The sequence below is a fragment of the Cetorhinus maximus genome, chromosome 29, assembly GCF_964194155.1.
Source record: "Cetorhinus maximus chromosome 29, sCetMax3.hap1.1, whole genome shotgun sequence".
Taxonomy (NCBI): domain Eukaryota; kingdom Metazoa; phylum Chordata; class Chondrichthyes; order Lamniformes; family Cetorhinidae; genus Cetorhinus; species Cetorhinus maximus.
Window position 1 is genome coordinate 17,525,409 of NC_135907.1, and position 20,927 is coordinate 17,546,335.

A 20,927-nucleotide genomic window follows, 5' to 3' on the forward strand; every position below is an offset into this window, starting at 1 on the left:
GCGAGCGGGGTAGATTTGATCGACTAGTTGATCTTTCCCTGCCAGTTATGTTCATGTTGATAGAGCTACCTCTATCTCAGAGAGCTGCTGCTGAACATGGAACATCATCCTCTTCAGCACATGGGGGCTGGATAGAGGGCGAGAAAGTTGAGGATGGCGGGGGGATAACAGAGTTAGGATTTGAACCACAAATTTGATGCTTCCCACCTTGCAACTTTAATTATGGAGGCGTGTGGGTGACACACCCTTTTTGAGCCATCAACACACCACACAGGAATGCAGAGAAGTATTTAATGTGTTTCGGAATGTCACGTTGATATACTATCCCTATCTTTACTTCAGGCTGATGTTGGCTTTGCGTGTTTAGCAGATAGCTACAAATAGCTGGGGCCTCTTGTCTTTCAACTATCGATAATGAGGGCACAAGCTACTTGTTACCAGCCACAGATCATCATCCCAGCAACACGGCTCCTGCACCATCTTCCCACATTGCCAGTTGAACAGTCAGTAGGAATTCTGCTCTTAAACCCTTTGCTCTGGATACTGAATGACTGAAAGGCTTGTAGAATGACTCTGCTTCTCTGATTGCTCCATGGTGACATGACTGAGGTTGGGCACCTGGTGTGTGAAGGATGGACTTGTAACCCCTGTGCTCTATTTGAGTTCTGTACTCTCCTGTAATCAAGAGGGTTAAGAGTATTAAGGGGTTATGAAACCAAGGTGGGTAGACGGAGCCAAGATATAGATCGACCATAATTGAACTGAATGGCAGAAAGCCTCAAGAGGATGAATGGCCCTCCCCCTGATGGTCTAAGTGGCTAAACGCACCAACCAGTGATGTGCCAAAGCCATAGTGTAGGAAGACCCGCGTGCTGAGTAAGCTAGTCTCATCCGGGTGATGCTCAGGAGGCTGACATACCAGCCTATCTGGGTTGGATCTGAGGAAATAAGCCAGGCATTTCTTCTCATCTTTACCTACCCTGCAACTCCTGCAGGAAAGCACACGGGTGTACGGTGAAGTGGGATCAGTCTCAGGTGAAATGTCCAGTCCCTAACTGCGTGGAACCTGCCAGCACTCGCTGCAGGGTGAAGATTGGCCTCTTGGATGAGATAACAGTAAACTATATACCCAAGGAAATCATACCCTGTACCCTGCACCTCATGCCCCAAAATGAGTCAGCACCTGCACATTTTAAAAATTCTTTCATGAGATGTGGGTGTCGCAGTCTAGGCCAACATTCATTACCCATCCCCAATTGCCCTTGAGAAGGTGATGGTGAGCTGCCTTCTAGAACCTCTGCAGTCCATGTGGTATAGGTACACCCACAGTGCTATTAGATAAGGAGTTCCAGGATATTGACCTAGTGATAGTGAAGGAACGGCGATATAGTTCCAAATCAGAATGGTGTGTGACTTCACAGTATCTTTACAGTGCAGAAGGAGGCCATTCGGCCCATTGAGTCTGCACTGGCTCTCTGAAAGAGCATTCCACCTAGTCCCACTCCCCTGCCTTATCCCCATAATTTTGCACATTCTCTCTTTTCAGGTAACGATCCAATTCCCTTTTGAATACCTCGATCGAACCTGCCTCCCCCACCCTTTCAGGAAGTTTGTTCCAGGCTCCAACCACTCTCTGGGTGAAGAAATTCTTCCTCACATCACATTTACTCCTTTTGCTGATTATTTTGAATCTTGGAGGGGAACTTGCAGGTCGTGGTGTTCCCATGCATCTGCTGCCCTTGTCCTTCTAGGTGGTAGAGGTTGCAGGTTTGGAAGGTGCAGTTGAAGGAGCCTTGATGAGATGCTGTGCTTCGGTGGTGAATACAGTGAAGGTTTAAGCTGGTGGATGGGGTGCCAATCCAGCGGGCTGCTTTGTCCTAGATGGTGTGTACCTTCTTGAATGTTGTTGGAGCTGCACTCATCCAGGCAAGTGGAGAATGTTCCATCACACTCCTAACATGTGCCATGTAGATGGTGGACAGGCTTTGGGGAATCAGGAGGCAAGTTACACACCACAGAGTTCAACCTACGCCCTGTTCTTGTAGTCACAGGAGCTATATGGCTGGGATAGTTAACACCCAGGCAACCCACCCCCCCACCCCCACCCCCACTGACCCCACGGTGTTGCTGGTGGGGAATTCAGCAATGGTAATTCCATTGAATGTCAAGGGGAGATGGTTAGATTCTCTCTTGTTGGAGATGGCCATTGCCTGGCAGTTGTGTCAAGATAGTAACCATAATAAGCATTTCTTTCCCTAGGCATAGAGTTAGCCATGTGTTACTGGGGCAGAATGTACATATGTGATGTCGATTGATCACCAGTAACTTTGCACAGAGCCGATCAGGTATGGTCTTCAACTGAAGTAGGATGTAGGTCAGGGGATAATTGGACCAGAACAGACCAAAATGGAATGATACAGCAGTGGGGGAGGTCACGTAGTTCGTCGTGCCTGGACCAGTGATTTGGAAGAGCTATCCAATTAGTCCCACTGCCCTGCTCCTTCCCACAGCCCTGGGAATTTTTCCTTAATTAATTATCTTCAATGTATTAGAAAGCTCACATCTGTGAGAAGTTCCAGTCGACTGTATCCATCACAAGTTGTTGTGTTATGATGGAAACAATGAGTCACACTGTAATTACACCCTCCCACCCCATTGGAAGCACTGACACTGGTGGACGCTGTAATGTACCCTGAAAATTTCGCTGAGACGAAACAGATAATTGGCTTACTGATAAATCCTCGTGGCAGCAGGTGCTGAGTTGTCATGCCAGTAAAAATAAAATGAGTAATCATAATTTATAACATAGCTATAGACAATCATTAAAATAAAAATAAAGTATCAAATAATAGGCTAGTGCAATTACGAGCATTTCAGTATACAAATGACTACAATATTGTTGCAAAATGCAGGTTAATCTACAAAATAAAAATGGAAGGTCCACTCTGCATTTTGCATTAAAGTCCATAATCATATGTTGTCGGTTGTCGGTTTGTTAAATTCTCAATCGTTTACATCGTGCTTCCATTGTAAACAACAGCTTGCATTTATATAGCGCCTGTAATGTAAAACGTTACTACAAGTGAGGTAGAATTTGAGGGAGGGAGGGAGTGTTGGCGATCAGGAGGGATCGGAAGGAACACTCCTCCTTTCACATTCAGGTGATTAAATGTAAAGTGAAGTGCTGTACGGATTGCAGCAACTGCCGGAGCCCGCTCTCCGAGTGTTGTTCGTGTCGGTTTAATCTGAGATCACTAATCCTACAGTGGGGGCCTCAAACGGCGATAGGCCTTAGTTTTCAGATGCAAAGGCGGCATTTTTCCTAATACAGCGATCGGCGCACTTCCGTCCGGAAATTTGAGACTTAGTAGGCCACGTAGTGCCCAGATAAAGGCCAAATAAAGAGACCAGTAACTTGCGGAAGAAAAGCCTTTGGAACAATTAAACATTCTGAGCAGCCAGCAGGGCTTTGGCACATGTGTAGATTCCAGCAAACAGATCCCAAATACGCAGCCAACTGTCCCGAGCCAAGGAGCTGTTAATGCAACACAGCAGCTGCTCCAGTGCACCCCACCCTGTGACATTGCGTGCTAGGCAACGGGAGAATCTGGCTGGAGACAGCTTGATGGCATCTACCAGCTTAGAGTAGGAATGCCTGAGCACGTCGGCCCTGAACACGTGTTATCCGGGAAATATTCCTGGTAAAACTCTTTAGTCTCAGTGAAATTTTCTGCCTCCTAAACATATTCTACCAAGCAGCAAGGGCGATGTTTCACTTGACTAGCTGTAAATGCTGTAACTCCCATTTTCTGAAGGGAATGACCGTTTCTGGCACTTCACCAAAGGACCCATTTCTCAGGAGCTCTCAAGACATGGAAAGGGCCAGAATCTTTTTCCTCTTCAACACCGGCGTGTTAGAGCTTGGTGGAGCCTGTCCCGAGATCAGACTGCCCTTGATTTTCTGTTTTTTTGGGTTGGACGTTAAGAGCATCCCGGCGCTTGATGTTAAGATGAGGGCTTCTGTCCAGCCCCAAATAACTATACCCTGGCATTGAAGAGGACAATCCATCCCTCGGCATCTCTAGTCCGCAGTCTAATCGCAGGGCCACTTACCACCCTCACCCTAGTGGCCATAGTTCCTTTGAGATGATGAACGGTAAAGGTTCACCTCTCAGACAGCATGGTCAGAATTTTACAGCACTGCCGGGGCTGGGATGGCAGATGGGAGGGACCGTAATATTGGAGCACTATGGCCAGCAGCTCGCCGAGCTGGAACAGTCTTGGATGGCGCAGAAGGCTCACCTGGCAGCCATTAATTGGCAATGGGGCAAGACGGTCAAGTGGAGATGGGCTCTACTCCAACGTTTATGTGGGGGGGTGCATGGACCCCGCCTCTAGTGGGAATGGATAGAATTCGGCACCCATGAATCCGAGAATCTGCATTATAGTATTGTAGGGACCAGCTGGGGCTCAAGTGGTTGGCACTCTCTCTCCTCATTGTGGGTTCAAGTCCCACTCCAGAGACTTGAGCTCATGATCCAGGCCAACACTCCCAGTGCAGTGCTTGGGGAGAGCTGCACTGTTTCAGGTGCCATCTTTTGGATCAAATATTAAACCGAGACCACATCTGCCAGGCGGGCATAAAAGATCCCGCAGCACTCTTTCAAAGAAGAGCAGGGGAGATCTCCCTGATGTCCTGGCCAATATTTATCTCTCAAAAATAACCACCAAATAAAAAGATTTCATGATCATCTCAATTCTGTCGGATCTTGCTGTGCAGCGTTTACTACATTACAACAATGACTACGCTTCAAGAAAGGACTTCATTGGCTGTAGAACGCGATACAAATGCAAGTATCTTTTTCTTTGTATCTCGATTTTGACCCATGCTCCTTTTAAGCACAGCCAGCAACAGTGATAAGACTAGGCAAACGATGGACAGGACCCCAAGAATATCCAGTGACAGGACACTCACGCAAAGATAATAGCTGCTCCCTGGTCATTCTTTTAACTACTTATACATCACCGGTTACAAACACCCATTACAAGATCATACATGTGTGAATTTGACACCAGATTGAATTGGTCTTAGTTATCAGTGTGCAGCAAAAGGTGGGGGGTTCAAACTCCAACTCGGAGGTTCCCCCCACCCCCCTGCCCTGCCACTGTGCTCCTGAGGAAAGCTCCGAGCAGGAGGTGCTTCGACCAGTTCGGTCTATCACCGCCCCAGTGATGAGTTTTGGCACAATGGGCAGCCAGTACTTTCGAAGCAGATTCTCCCAAGGGCTAAACAAGAGGGTGCAACCTCTGGCACGATACAATAAAAAGTATGGTCCATTCCACAGAATGGGCAGGTAGTGAGGAATAATCGCCAGGTGGCTCAGGAATTCTTTGTGTGCCACTGCGCTATGCAGCACTCTCCATGCCCAAGGCCCCAGGACAGCACTGGATGGTCAAGTTGGTGGGAGGCTGCTGTTGCAAGGTTTAACAGCGTTCTGCCCACTGGATACTGAATGAAGTCGATTGTGACGTGGACATTTATGACTGACTGACTGACATTTATCATGCGCCCCCCCCACACCTCCTGAACTTGGAATGGCTTTGCACCATAACCGCTGAGCTACTGAGCTACCGCACTGCATGTGTTTTCAATCAGACACTATTGTATCCTAATGGACCCAGTTAGAGCTTTTCAAAAATGATACTGATTAGAAGCAGACTCTCAAAGCCACAAGAATACCTCCTGAGCCAAGGCAGACAAAGCATGGCTTCAAATTACAACTAACACAAGCCACCCTGCCAAAAACAAACAACCTTTACACTCCTGATGCAGAGATTGGGAAGCAAGGTAACACCAACAACTTACATTAAAAGTGCTAGATAAATGCAATAAAACATCTCAAGGTGTGCCACAGGAACATTATAAAACTACATACCTCCTTTTGCGGTTTGGTACCATGTTAGGTCAGATTGTTCAAAGAGGTAGGATTTAAGGAGTGTCTTTAAAGGAGGAGCAAGAGGGGGAGGTGGCAAAGCACCCTGGCATTCCAAAGCTTAGGGCCCAGGCAACTGAAGGCGTGACCACTAATGGTGGAGCGGTTGAAATCAGGGATGCTCAAGAGGCCAGAATTAGAGAAGTGCAGATAACAAGATAAATACAGATGTTAGGCCATTCAGCTACTCTTCCCATTCAGCTACTCTTGATGGCATCCAACTGTTTCCTTGATAATCCTGGGGCCTTGCCTCCACTAGTCTATCAGAGCGCCCTTTCTATATGTTAATCCTTCATCATGTGCAGAACTTCCTCATATCCATGCTAAATGTGCCACTTACTCGTTTTAGCCCAAGCCCCCACATTCCGCTCTTGTTATTTAGTCTTGTGTCATTTTAAGGATTTACCTCCATCCCACGCCGCTTACTGCCTTCCATACCTTTATAAAATCACACCCCCCATCCCCAGATATCTCCTTGAAAGCTAGAGAATCGTGGAATGCAACTCTCTGCAAAATCAACTCGGCCAGTCCCACTCCCCTTGCCTCGTAGCCTTGCAAATGTTTTCTCTTCAGGTGCTTATCCAATTCCCTTTAGAAACTCCCATTGAACCTGCCTCCAGGCAGTGCATTCTGGGCCTGTAGAATGTGTAGAGAAGTTTTTCCTCTAAGCCTAAGTTTCTCCAGGTTTCCCCTCATTACTCGGACCTTTTGACATCAACCATCATCTTTATGGCTCTTCTCTGTAATGCCTCCAATGTTTGACTTTCTTATCTATGTCCCAGCAACCAGAACCAGACACAACACCTAGTCTGACCAGAAGAACTAATAGATCTGCAGTTACTCAATGGAGGTCTTGTGGAGCAATAACAGTGTCCTTACCTGTGGGGCAGATGCTTGGGGTTCAGGCTCCACTCCAGGCTGCGGAAGGTGTGTTCATAACGTGGCCAAACAGGTTGCTTATCAGCCTGTAAATCCTTCCAATATGCCTAACGGCAGGCGGTAAGAGTGGGAGAGTCTCCTGGTCAGCCATGGAGCAGAAGTAATGGCAAACCACTGCAGTACTTTGCCAAGTGTAATCATGGACCAATCCAATGGAAGTCCATGGTCACCAATGCCCTCTTAGGGCCTGGTACCTGGAGGAGGAGGAGCTACTTAATATGGGCACTGTTGTTCTGTTTCCAAGTGTTCATTGGCTGGATAGAGTAGATAGGGAGTAACTGTTCCCGCTCGTAAAAGGATCGAGAATGAGAGGGGGCAGATTTAAAGTGATTTGCAAAAGAAGCAAATGTGATGCGAAAAAAAACTTTTTCACACAGCGGGCGGTTTGGTTCTGGAATGCACTGCCTGGAGATGTGGCGGAGGCAGGTTCGATCGAGGCATTCAAGAGGGCATTAAATGATTATTTAAATAGAAACAATGTCTAGGGTTATGGGGAAAAGGCAGGAGAATGGCGCTAAGTCATAATGCTCATCTGGTGCAGACACAACAGGCCGAATGGCCTCCTTTTGCATCATAACAATTCAGTGATTTCCTCATAATCATGGTCAATGATTCACAAATCTCCTCCTTAGTCTCTCTTAATAAGCAACAACAGCATTTATCTAGCGCCTCAAAAAGCATAGGGATAGGAATCCAAGCAAAATTCTTTATCCTCCCTAGCCCTGTTTTAGCTAAGGTGGTGTGCACCAGAACTGTTGCACCAGTAAAGTCAGCACCAACTGGAAATCAAGCCTTGGATTCTTTAGCTTTGAACGTTTCAATACTGTGCCAAGCTTATTCACCAAAGCAGAAGGAGAATAGTATTGGGCTTGAATTAATGCATTCATACAGGCTTGTTAGTTGGGTGCAGTTGTGTAACGACTACACTGATTGACTAGCAACTCAGAAGTTGTCTCACAGAATCACACAGTGCGGAAGAGGCCTTTCGGCCCATTGAGTCTGCACCGACACATGAGAAACACTTGACCTACCTAATCCCATTTACCAGCACTTGGCCCATAGCCTTGAATGTTATGACGTGCCAAGTGCTCATCCAGGTACTTTTTAAAGGATGTGAGGCAACCTGCCTCCACCACCCTCCCAGGCAGTGCATTCCAGACCGTCACCACCCTCTAGGTTTTTCCTCACATCCCCCCTAAACCTCCTGCCCCTCACCTTGAACTTATGCCCCCTTGTGACTGACCCTTCAACTAAGGGGAACAGCTGTTCCCTATCCACCCTGTCCATGCCCCTCATAATCTTGTACACCTCGATCAGGTCGCCCCTCAGTCTTCTCTGCTCCAACGAAAACTGTCTGAGTCAGAAGGAGGTTCAAGTTCCACTCTAGAAGTTTGATCACAAAATCCCATACTGAGGGAGTGCTGCACTGTTGGAGGTGCCGTCTTTTGAGTGAGATGTTAAACCGAGACCCCTTTGGCGCTGCTGGCTGGGGGCGGGAGGGGGGTTAAAAATCCCATGGCTCTATTTCGAAAAAGAGCAGGGAAGTTCTCCACCATGTCCTGGCCAACATTTATCCCTCAACCATGCCGCGAAATCAGATTATCTCCTCATTGTCATATTGCCATCTGGGAAGATTGGTGCGCACAAGTTGACTGCCCTGTTTTCATACACGACACAAGTGACAATACGTCAAAAAGTATTTCATTAGTTGTGAAGTGCTTTGGGACCTCCTGAGGTTATGAAAAGTATAGATACAAGTCTTTCTTTATGAGTTTAAGGCCTACCATGACACGTTTATGTAATCGACGTAATGAGTAAAGAGTTGTAATTGAGTTGTAATCATTGATGGCTAACAACAAAAAATTCATGATGATAGCTAGTTGTTGGGATGACTAGAATAGGGAACCTGCCACCCCTACCTGGTCTGGTCTATAATTGACTCTAGTCCGCACTAAGTAATTCACTCTTAATGCTCCCTGAAGTAAGCCATTCAATTGGTTAAAACAAACAGTGCTGAAACCCTTCAACATCTTCTCAAGCCAACTGGGGAGAGACAAAGGTAGTGAACTGGCCAGTGTCACCCACGTCCGGGGAACAGAAATCCTGAAAAAGTGCCAATGACTGACTAGCGTAGAATTGAAGGTTTCGACGATGTTGTGGGGCTTACGGAAGAGCACCTTTAGGCTTTGCACCTGTCACAGTATCTTTGTGCTTGTGTGAAGTTGTTAGCCAGTGGCTGGCCCCTCGACTCCCTAAAGCAAGTGAGCTAGGATAAGCTGTGACCTATTTCAGTGCTTAATTGCTTCTTTCAGATTCCTGACAAACAGCTTCTAGGAAATGCCTCTCTGTTTACATTAGTAAATAGTGTTTCGTAGGTCTGCAGTTCTGCTGCCAGGATAAGGAAGACTGGATTTGTGGTGCAAACACAGTGGGCCACCTTATAAACGCTGGCCTCCCCAATGCCTTTAGTTAACTCCTCAAGTGGTCCTAGCCCTATATGGCTGCATCTGGTAACTGCCCAGCTTGCCCAATATGTACTTGGACAAATTCTGGATTAAAAAGAAGAACTTGTATTTCTATAGTGCCTTTCATGGCCTCAGGAGGTCCCAAAGCACTTTACACCCAATAAGAGTTGATTTCAAGTTAGTCAATGTTGCAAAGTAGGAAACGTGCCACCCAATTTGCACACAGCAAGCTCCCAGAAACTGCAACGGGATAACGACAAGATAATCTCTGGGGTTTTTTTTGTGGTTGGTTTAGGGATAAATAATTGGCCAGGAGATTGGGGAGAACCTCCCTGCTATTCTTCGAAATAGTGCCAGGGGATCTTTTATAACCACCTGAGAGGGTAGATGCAGCATTGGTTTAACATCTCATCCAAAAGGCAGCCCTTCCAGCAGGGAAATAAAGGTTATTTTATGGGCGCAGGGAGTAAGTTCATTCTGCTCATATCCTGTTTTGCAATATCACATTGAAATCATGTCACACAAGATGGATAGGATAAGGAAGGCCATGAGCTCACCCATTCCTAGCGCTGATCCCCCATCACCTCCTGCATTCAATAATTCCAGGGTTTCCACTCTCATTGATCTACCCAGAAGTCTATTCCAAGCGCTTGTCACCCTTCCTCTGAAGAGCTCCCTGACATCAGTCCAAAGCACAATACTTGGCAGCCCAAACAATCCCAGTGTCAGAATCAGGGATTTAGCAGAAAACCTGCTCAGAGGTTTCAAGCAGAGAAAAGAATAAGCCAGTCGATCGTCGATTTCTTACAACCCTCTGGCTTTATTTTGGCCAAGAACAGGAACACAGTATCATCAATCGTCCTATTTCCAATGGCATATTGGAGCTGAATTTTTTCTGTTGATTGAGATTGCTGAGCCCAGCAATTACGCAGCAACCCCCCACCACCTTCAACTTGAACTGATCTCGGATGGATTTTCTCTGATCTTGCTATTTGCCTCTTGTCGTTCAAAGTCTTCATTCTCTCTCTGCACTGGTCTCGCGCTCCTCTAATTTCACATCGATTTTGCTCACGGATTGCCACTTATTCTCTCTGATTGCACTGATTTTGTTTCCAACTCATGCTGATTTCACTCCATTCTTGATTTTACAACACTTTCCGTCAAATGTGACACCAGCGCATTCTGATCCCACCAATTTTTGCTGTTCTCGTTGATTTTGCCACAGTTTTGTTCTGATATTTAGGGTATGGTGGTGTGGTTATGTTATTGCACTAGTAACCCTGAGGCCTGGACTAATGATCTGCAGATGTGGGTTCAAATCCCACCAAAGCAGCTGTGGGAATTTACATTCAATTGATTAAATAAATCTGAAATAAAATGCTACTCTCAGTAATGGTGATTGTGAAGCTACTGAACTGTCATAAAAACCCATCTGGTTCACTAGTGTCCTTTAGGGAAGGAAATCTGCTGGTCTTGCCTAGATGTGACTCCAGACCAATAAGGTTGACTTTAACTGCCCTCTGAAATGGCCTAGCAAACTACTGGGTTGTACAAAGATGCTACACTTGCAGCCACATCCCATGACTGAATAATTTTTTTAAAAAAATTAATGCCACTTTTTAATTCATTCATGGGATGCGGGCATCGCTGGCTAGGCCAGCATTTTTATTGCCTATCCCTAATTGCCCTTGAGAAGGTGGTGGTGAGCCGCCTTCTTGCGTCCATGTGGTGTAGGTACACCCCCAGTGCTGTTAGGGAGGGAATTCCAGGATTTTAACCCAGCAACGGAAGTGCAAAATGTTTTAGTTGACGGGCAATATGATCGGCGCAGGCTTGGAGGGCCGAAGGGCCTGTTCCTGTGCTGTACTTTTTTTTGTTCTTTGTTCAACAATGAAGTAATGGCGATATATTTCCAAGTCAGGATGATATGTGACTTGGAGGGGAACTTGCAGGTGGTGGTGTTCCCATGTATCTGCTGCCCTTGTCCTTCTAGGTGGTAGTGGTCACGGGTTTGGAAAGTGCTGTCTAAGAAGCCTTGATGACTTGCAGCAGTGCATCTTGCAGATGGCACACACTGCTGTTTCTGTGTGTCGGTGGTGGAGGGAGTGAATGTTTGTGGATGTGGTGCCAATCAAGCGGGGTTGCTTTGTCCTGGGTGGCGTTGAGCTTTTTGAGTGTTGTTGGAGCTGCACTCACCCAGGCAAGTGGAGAGTAACTAAGAGTTTAACTCTGGGACATTGTATTGACACAGTCTGGAATCTCGTTGAAGTGAATGGAGGAGAGGGGATGAGAGGAGGGGAAGGTTTAGTGTTTAGCAGAACTCGTATGCTGCTTGATCTGGCATATATCTACATATCAGCTGTTGGAATTACAAAATTGAAGCAGAACGTGCCAGAGATATTTGAGGGAAAAGACTAAATGGACATTTCAGATCTAACCCTGAATCGGTGCTGATGCTTTTTACAGTCAAGTGGTCTGCCAACAATCACTGCACACGCTCACTTATAAACCAACGAAGGATCTCCACCCAAAACAATAACCCATTTTATTTCAGACACCGGCTTGCTGTGGATTTTCTGTTTTCATTTCCTGCTCCCCTTCCAGCCCTGTAATAAGAGGCTGTATATTTTTTGCGCTTACCACAGCCCTGGATGCCAATAAAAACTGGCTTGGAACTAAATCTGCTTTGATGAAGAATATTCCCCCTCACGCACCCCACCCCCCTCCCCCTCGTGTTGCTGCAATGCTACTAATCAGTTCAGGGCAGGGGCTAGAAATTAAACCTTCTAGGAGATTGCTGGGTTAACTCTTGGCCCAAGTTCTAAAAGACAAACACTTAAGATTGAAATGAAGAACTACATTCAAAAGTTTCCAGCATCCAATAAATGCTGCCAAGTGTAATTTTGCGTTGCACCCCAGTTTTCTCCCCTCCCAAGGCTCGATATCACATTGTGAGCCTGAGCCACACTCTGTCCAAACCCATCGCATCATCCAGTGCAGCAGCTAAATTTGGGCAGAGGTGGAGCAACGTAATCTTGGCTTCAAAACTGACAACGTAGACCAGGGGCTGTGGGAGGCTTGGAGACTGACTTATTTTTTTTTTGCTCTTGCCAGTGAAAAGGCCCTGGTTCCACGCTGGCCTACATCTCCAAGCGGCATTGACAGCCTTCCCAATACCTCACCCAGCTGGCCACTGCCTGAGGGTTAAGCAGCAGGCGTCGGATATCTACCCTAGTGGCAAAGGACTTCACAGCAAGACCTGACCCTTTCCTCGCCCATTGTTCACATACTTTCACTGGACAAGTGATCCGCATTGAACAGCAGATGGGGGAATAGAACCTGAGACCCTCTGACCTCGTAGTTGAACACTACCGCGTGCTTTTGTCTCTCTCTCTTTTTGTGATTCTTCCTCACTTCCTTCTTGTTGGGTCTCCCACATTGGCACCGTTCCAACTCTGGAGGACAAAGGTGAGAGGGAGGCAGATGACCGTGCCTCACTGGCTCCTGTGAACGCTACTTCGAAACTGGTTACCAGAAGATTATAGACTCATAGACGTTTACAGCACAGAAGGAGGCCATTCGGCCCATCATGTCTGCGCCAGTCAACAAAGATCTGACTACGCTAATCCCATTTTCCAGCGCTTGGGCCCATAGCCCTGGAGGCTATGGCAACACAAGTGAATATCTCAATACTTCTTAAATGTTATGAGAGTTTCTGACCCAACCACCATTTCAGGTAGGTTCCAGACTCCCACCGCCCTCTGGGTGAAAAAATTCTCCTCAGTTGCCCTCTTAGCCTTCTACTCTTAGCTTAAATCTATGCCCCCTGGTTATTGACCCCTCTACTAATGGAAAAAGTGCCTTCCTATCCACCCTATCTATACCCCTCATAATCTTATACACCACTATCAGGTCCCCTCTCAACCTTCGCTGCTCCAAGGAAAATAACCCCAACCTATCCAATCTTTCCTCATAGCTCAGACCCTCCAGTCCAGGCAGCATCCTGGTAAATCTCCTCTGCACCCTCTCCAGTGCAATCACATCCTTCCTATAAGGTGGTGACCAGGACTGCACATGCAGTCCTCCAGTTTTGGCCGAACTAACATTTTATACAGTTACAGCATAACCTCCCTGCTCTTATATTCTATGCCTCAGCTAATAAAGGCAAGTATCCCATATGCCTTCTTAACCACCTTATCTACCTGCTTCCAATTCCCTCATTCCTCGAGTGGAAGTTGCTAACCTCCTATATTAGCACCTCCCCTATCAGTGATCCTGCAGCACTTTACTCAAATGCTCACTGTATGAGCCTAAATCAGTGATTATCAACATGTCCTCATTGACCATAGAGGACAGGCATCTCAGCCAATCATAGACTCTGTCCCTACCACCCAATGTCCACACATGTACACTGTGACGGAATGATAATCTGGACTGGGAGCAGAAAGAGACTTGAACCAGACCCTCAATCATTTACCACTTGAGAGTGATAGAAGTTAACTGTCATGTGCTAAGGTCAGAGGTCAAAGCACTGACTCTTGCTGTCACATCCAGAGAGTGGGCGAGGTCACATGCTAATGCTCTGGGGACATGGGTTCAAATCCCCACTATGGCAGCTCGTAGACTTTAAATTTAATGAATAAAATTAAATTTTAATTAATAAAACCTGGAATTGAAAGCTAGTCTCAGTAACGGTGACCATGGCACAATCATCGATTGTCATAAAAGCCCATCTGGTTGACGATTACCCTTTAGGGAAGGAAATGGTCCATCCTCACCTTGTCTGACCCCTCTGACCTTACCTGGTCTCTCTCTCTCTCTCTCGCTCTCTCTCCCCTTCCTTTAAGTCACAAGAACACAAGGAATGTCACGACTTAAACTCACTCCTTAAAACCTGCCTCCACCTGTGCCTAGGTGCCCGATTCTAACTGATGAAGCTCCTGCAAAGCACCTTGGAACATTTTACTACATTGAGGGCGCCGGGTAAATGCACGCTGTTGTTGCAGGAGCTACGCAAGGAAATCCTCTTGTTTGTCAAACACGTGGCTCCAGGCCCACAGCAACGTGGCTAACTCTGAAACTGCCCTCTGAAATGGCCGAGCAAGCCACTCAGCTCAGAGGCAATTGCGGGTGGACAACAAATGCTGGTGGGGCCGGTGATGCCCACACCCCATGAAAGGATAAATTTAAATAAAGGTGTGAACCTGGACTCTGCTTTGGTGAATGCTGTGCTCCCAACGTGTTGAATCTTCAGAAGAGGTTGAAGAAAACTTCTAACCACACTCGTGTGCTAGTTTCCATGGGAGATAATCGGACAGTGGGGAGGGGGGAGGAAATTGTGGGGGGCAAAATTAATGTTCTGCCTTGTTACGTCCTTGTTGATCACCTTAGAAAGTGGATGATGCGTAGCACCAAAACTGGAGGCTGAAAGTGCTGGCTCTTTCCATGGCATCACTCAGCAGCTCTATGGTGTTATTTTTTATTTTTTTTAATCATTCACGGGACGTGGGCTTCACTGACTGTGCCAGCATTTATTGCCCATCCCTAATTGCCCCTTGAGAAGGTGGTGGTGAGCCGCCTTCTTGAACCGCTGCAGTCCCTGTGGTGTAGGTACACCCACAGTGCTGTTAGGGAGGGAGTTCCAGGATTTTGACCGCCTCGTCAGTGATACTCACATGAATGAATTGAAAAAAAACCCCAATGATGGTGCACACATTTTTATCCTCTGCACCCTGGGGACACAGAACCCTCTCACCCCCACCACACCCACGGATAAGTTATGGCACTCTTGCCTCAGAGCCAGAGAGCGGTGGGTTCAAGTCCCACTCTGGAGACTTGAACACAAAATCAAGGCTGACGCTCCCTTGCAGTACTGAGGGAATGCTGCACTCTCCGAGGTGCTGTCTTTCGAATGAGACATAACCAAGGCCCTGTCTGCCCTCTCAAATGGACACAAAAGACCCCATGGTACAATTTGAAGAGGTGCACGAAAATTCTCCCCCTCTGTCCTGCCCCAGCACATACTCTCATCGCAAAAACAGACATCACAATGCTGTTCATGGGCGCTTGCTGTATCACACCGGTGTCAACAATTCAAAAATGTAGTATGTTTGAGTGCAGATGCTTTGGGACATCCTGAGGCTATGAGAAGTATGATAGAAATGAAAGTCATTTCTTTTCTACCACCGATGAGAGCAGTCCACAGCACAAATCTGGCACTTTTCTGGCCAGTCTGGCTCAGTTCTATGCCATGTGATGCTTGTACCCGATGAGTCATTGGGGAAACTTCCACGATGTTACAACAGATTGATTGTCCTGCAATGTCAGCCTTGTTACTTCATAAGTCTCCGGGAACATTAAGACTATGAGGAAAGTCAGAGATGAGAATAAGCCATTTGGCCCATCCCAGAACAGAGACAGAAACAGACTCTTAGCATCTTGATGTCCTTTGATGACGAGACAGTGATGCCCTTTGTCAACATTTATAGGCGCTTTGATACAGTGTTAATAGCGTGTGTGAACACGTTAACGTGAAGTATGTTGAGGGCCTGCAGGGAAATGGTTGAGGTTCAGAGAATGAACGTCTGACAGTGATATAAGGATGCCTAAAGGCAAAGGCTATAAATACAGTGATGGTGGTAACCAAAATGAAAGCATAAATTTAACTTGTTGCTTTCCTAATTATTGAAGTTATGATTTCACCTTGACATGAAGTATCTGGAGTTATTTGACTGAATTTCATCCTTATGATGAAGTTGTAAGGCACTTAACTGGTTTCAGCTATAGTTGGAACATAAATACCAAGCAGACACAGGTGTGAGAGCGCATGTATACACAACAGATACTGACTGCGCACTCAGTACAGGCTTGAGCCCACAAAAGCAAACAGGCAAAGTGTCACAGATAATTACTGGATACTACAATGAGGAAAATTATTTTGACGTTCGAAGGGTTAAATCCTGCTCTTCATCAGTGGACTTTGAGTGTTAAATTCTGCTAGTTCACATCCCTTGATGGCCTTGCTCCTCCCTATCTTTGTAACTTCCTCCAGCCCTACAACCCAAGGGATCTCTGGGCTCCTCTGTCTCAGATCTTTTGACCACCCAGATTTCTTTGCTGCACCATTGGCATCATCTGCCAAGGCCCTAAGACCCGGAATTCCCTCCCTAAAACTCTCGGTTCTCTCTCTCTCTCTCTCTCACCTCCATCCTTTAAATCACAAGGACACAAGAAATATCACTCCTTAAACTCACTCCTTAAAACCTGCCTTACGTTCACCTGTGCCTCAGTGTCCGATTCTAACTGATGAAGCTCCTGCAAAGCACCTTGGGACATTTTACTACATTGAGGGCGCTGTGTAAAAGCAAGTTGCTGTTGCAGGAGCTATGCAAGAAATTCTCTTGTCTGTCAAACTTAATGCTTCTTGAACGAGGTTTCGTCATCAATGGCCTTTGAGCGTTACGTTCTGCTGGCCTTGTGTTCAGAATAAATGGAGCAGTTTGGTGCTGCCTCTGGGTCTCAGGAAACTGGAGGGGGCGCAACTCTGTGATATTTCTGCCCGTCGAAATAAATGATTGGGAAAAGTCCGCAGGGAGCCGTTTTCAGGAGGCGCTCCCACCGGGAATGCACAGCTGCCCACTGAGAGTGCTGAGTGGCGGGATGACCCTCAAACACGTATAACTGAGAGGAAGTGTCAGAGCTTCTCCCCCCCACTCCCCCCGCCACGTAACTATTTCACCCAGTCTGAGTATGGTGGAGAGAGGGTGGGGGGTAAGGGGGATTGAGGTGGAGAGGGGGATGGGAAGATGGGAGGGACAGCTAGCTCACTAAAGGCTCCCTTGATGGCATGCTGGGTAGATGCACCATTCGTGCTGGGCCTGAGCAACACTAATCGGGTTCACTTTTTTAAAAAATTCATTCTGAGGATGTGAGCGTTGCTGGCAATTTATTGCCCATCTCTAGTTGACCTTGAGAAGGTGGTGTTGGGCTGCCGTCTTGAACCGCTGCAGTCCATGTGGTGTAGGTACACCCACAGTGCTGTTAGGGAGGGAGTTCCAGGATTTTGACCCAGCGACAGTGAAAGAACGGCGATATATTTCCAAGTCAGGATGGTGTGTGGCATGGAGGGGAACTTGCAGATGGTGGTGTTCCCACATGTCTGCTGCCCATTTCCTTCTAGGTGGTAGAGGTCGTAGGTTTGGAAGGTGCTGTCGAAGGAGCCTTGGTGAGTTGCTGTAGTGCATCTTGTAGATGGTACACACACTGCTGCCACTGTGCGTCAGTGGTGGATAGAGTGAATGTTTAGGGTGGTGGCTGGGGTGTCAATCAAGTGGGCTGCTTTATCCTGGATGGGACCATTTAGGTTAACATGGGAAAAGATTGACCAATACTACCGAGTGACCTTTGTTGGAAAGAGCACATGAATGGACTCAGTATGAGGACAATTAAGCTGAGATGTAATGCGCCACCCCACCCCACCCCCATTGAAAATGGTTGTTGGGCCAAATGGTTGTTGGGCCAAATGGCCTCTGTCTGTGCCATATATTTTCTATTTATATTTTCTATATTTTCTTATACAAGCCAATACTGAATTTAACACTGGCAAGGAGGGCGTCCGATTGGTTTCGAGTTGCTTCTGTAAAGTTCAAACGGGAGATGGTGGTGTAGTGGTAATGTCACTGGACTAGTAATCTGGAGGCCCAGGCTAATGCTCTGGGGGCATGGGTTCAAATCCCACCCACGGCAGCTAGTAGAATTTAAACTCAATTAGTAAAAAATTAATCTGGAATATAAACTTGGCCTCAGGAGTGGAGACCATCAAACTATCATTGATTGGCATTAAAAACCCCTCTGGTTCACTAATATCCTTCAGGGAAACAATAAATCAAAAAAAAAAACAGGATGGCCTGAATGGAAATCCTCCCCGGTTTGGTGGATATCCAGCAGTATTTAAAGTTTATTTTCACACAGAGGGAATGTCCCTTTAAGAAATTGTACTTCACTGTGGAAAAAGAATTTGTTTATTTTCCAACACATCAGATGCAGTCGCCACTAAAAGCTTCTCCAAGATTTATAATATGCTGCACAATTCCTGGGAAAAGAGGGAAGTATTCCCTGCAGACCTGGCTGGCCTCCAGTCTGTAAAAGTCTTTGACAAAGGCTGCAAGCTGATAGCCGAACCATATGCTTGGCAGAGACAGCAGTGGAATTATTGCTAGTCCCGTAATGCCCAATGCAGCCACAGATAAAACCCATTTATTTATAACTGTGCAGCGAGCTGCTTAGATATGTGCTCACGGACACTGACACTGACACAGACACACACACACACACACACACAAACACACAAACAGCGAGCGAGAATTAAATAGGGCCAGTCTGTTTTTTTGGAAGACCAGTTTAAAACTTTTGCTTTCCAAAAAAAAGAGGAATATTTGTCACAAATTTAGAATTGACAGTGACAGAAAGGATCAGCAGCAGACGCAGAAATGTTTAACAAGACTCACCTCAGTCGTTCGCCAACTCTCTCCAAATTAATGTGTTTGCTGTGATTTCTATTTTTAAAAAGCCAATCAATGGGACAAAGTTCTTTCTTTTGGAGTTGAGGATAAAAGTGTCTTCTAAATCCTTGGCGCTGGCTTGAAGACCAGAATGCCTGCACTGTTTGATTGACTCTGTCCTGTCGGTCTCTCTCTCTCTTATTTCTCTCTCAATCTCGTTCTCTCTCTCTCTCTCCCTCTGATCCTTCAGAGGGAAACTTGAGGAGTGTCCCCCTTGCATTGAGCATGTGCAGAGTAGTAGTAGCACTGGAAAAGAAACGTCACTAGCCTGTGAAAGTTTCTGGAGCCGGGAGGGAGGTTACTTCGCAAGGCTTGGTTGTGTTTTTATTTTCAAGGAGCACACACTCAAATATTCTCCCTCTCCTCTTCTGACGGTACTGGCTCACACTTAAGGTGCAACTCTACAGCCCCTTTATATCTCTCCCGAGTGACCCATTTTTCATGTGTGAAATGTCCTGGAATTCCATCCCCCAAATCTCTCTCTCCCTCTCTCCTTTAAGATGTTCCTTAAAATCTACGTCTTGGACCAAACTTTGGTCTCTTCATATTTCCTTATGTGGCTTTTTGTCAAATTTTGTTTCATTACACCCCTGAGGAGTGCCCTGGGGTGATTTATTACATTAAACGCCTTATATAAATGCAAGTTGTTGTTGTTTGAGCCTGGGAAATGCTTGGGGCAGCATGCTATTTGACTGTGTGGGGCATCACATACTGGCTTCACCCAGTATGCATGCTTTCTGATTGGGAAACTTGGACCAGTTCCGCCCTCCCCACTTTGTCGTGGACCTCTGAGTGGTGTCCCCAACAACCAACCCAGCCATTTAACTGACCACAGAACAGCAATACTCCTGTTATTTTTGTGTGTGTGTGTGTGTATGTGTACCATGCCAGGTACATTATAACAGTGAGTACACTTCAAAAGCTCTTCACTGGCTCTGAAGCACTTGGGGCCTTTGAGAGTTTGCGAAAGGCGCAATAAAAATGCAAGTTGTTCGTTCAGGAGGTGCATTTTGTAATAGAGTCATTACGACCGCACAGAGTTAATGTGCATTGCTGGAGCTGGACTCTGGGTCTGTAATTTTGATCTTGTTTATTTTATAGTTTCTACTACTGCCTCCTCACAACTTTTAGTCATCCATTAGTCTTTTGAAATAAGGTTGGTCAAGCCAGATTTTCCCTTTTGAGATCCATACTGACTATTCATTACCTCTGCCACTAAAAGTGGGTGGAGGTAATGTTTTTGCTCCTGTTAGTCTGCTTGTCTGTAAACAATATGCCTCTAAAATCAATGGACGGATTTCAACGAAACTTGGTGCACAGATGGGGTATGGCCCAAGGAAGAACTTATTAGGTTTTGGCAAAGATGCAGATCCAGATCCTGGAATTTTTTTAAAGAATCCGTTAACATTGGGACATAGGGCGAATTGACTTTTTTTTAAGAATGTTGTGGGTTGTTTAATTTAAAATGTTGTTGATTGTTTTAGAATGTCTCAGCTACTGTGCTGCAATTTGTCACCCCTGTCAAAATGTGAGCAGAGTTTTCAGAGCAGGTTGTTGGTTTGCGGGTTGGCCTGAATCCTCCTCAGTGAGATGGAAGCTCTTAATAAAAAAGGTTTCCTTTCTCAGCTTTGTGGCTACAGAGCATCAACCTCAAGGAAGAGCTAGGCGATTGTAATAACGGTGAGTTAACACAGCATGGCGGAGGTATGTGCTCTACTAAGTACGCTCTTCATTTGTTATATTTTTCTTTTCTAGATGTTCTTCTATTCTCTCTTTTAGTAGGGATTCTATTATTTTTCCTACCACCGATGCTAAGCTGAAAAAAAACGGAGGCTAAGGGGTGACCTAACAGACGTCTTTAAAATGACGAAAGGCTTTGATCGAGTGAATACAGAGAGAATGTTTCCTCTTGTGGGGAAGAACATAACGAGAAGCTGTAAATATAAGATAGTCAACAAGAAACCCAATAG

At 46.1% G+C, this 20,927-nt stretch overlaps 1 protein-coding gene across 4 annotated transcripts in view; it reads right to left on the reverse strand.

Moving 5' to 3' along the window:
• Window positions 1-19,676, reverse strand: part of LOC144669325 (protein kinase C and casein kinase substrate in neurons protein 3) — a 60,822-nt gene extending 41,146 nt beyond the window's left edge. For 2 of the 4 annotated variants that reach the window (XM_078531689.1, XM_078531685.1), the window contains exon 1: window positions 18,904-19,676. The gene's annotated coding sequence lies outside the window, so the exon portion shown is untranslated. Of the gene's footprint in view, window positions 1-18,894 lie in introns of all 4 variants that reach the window. The other 2 variants (XM_078531686.1, XM_078531688.1) reach the window with 2 other exon arrangements.
• Window positions 19,677-20,927: the final 1,251 nt, after the last annotated feature.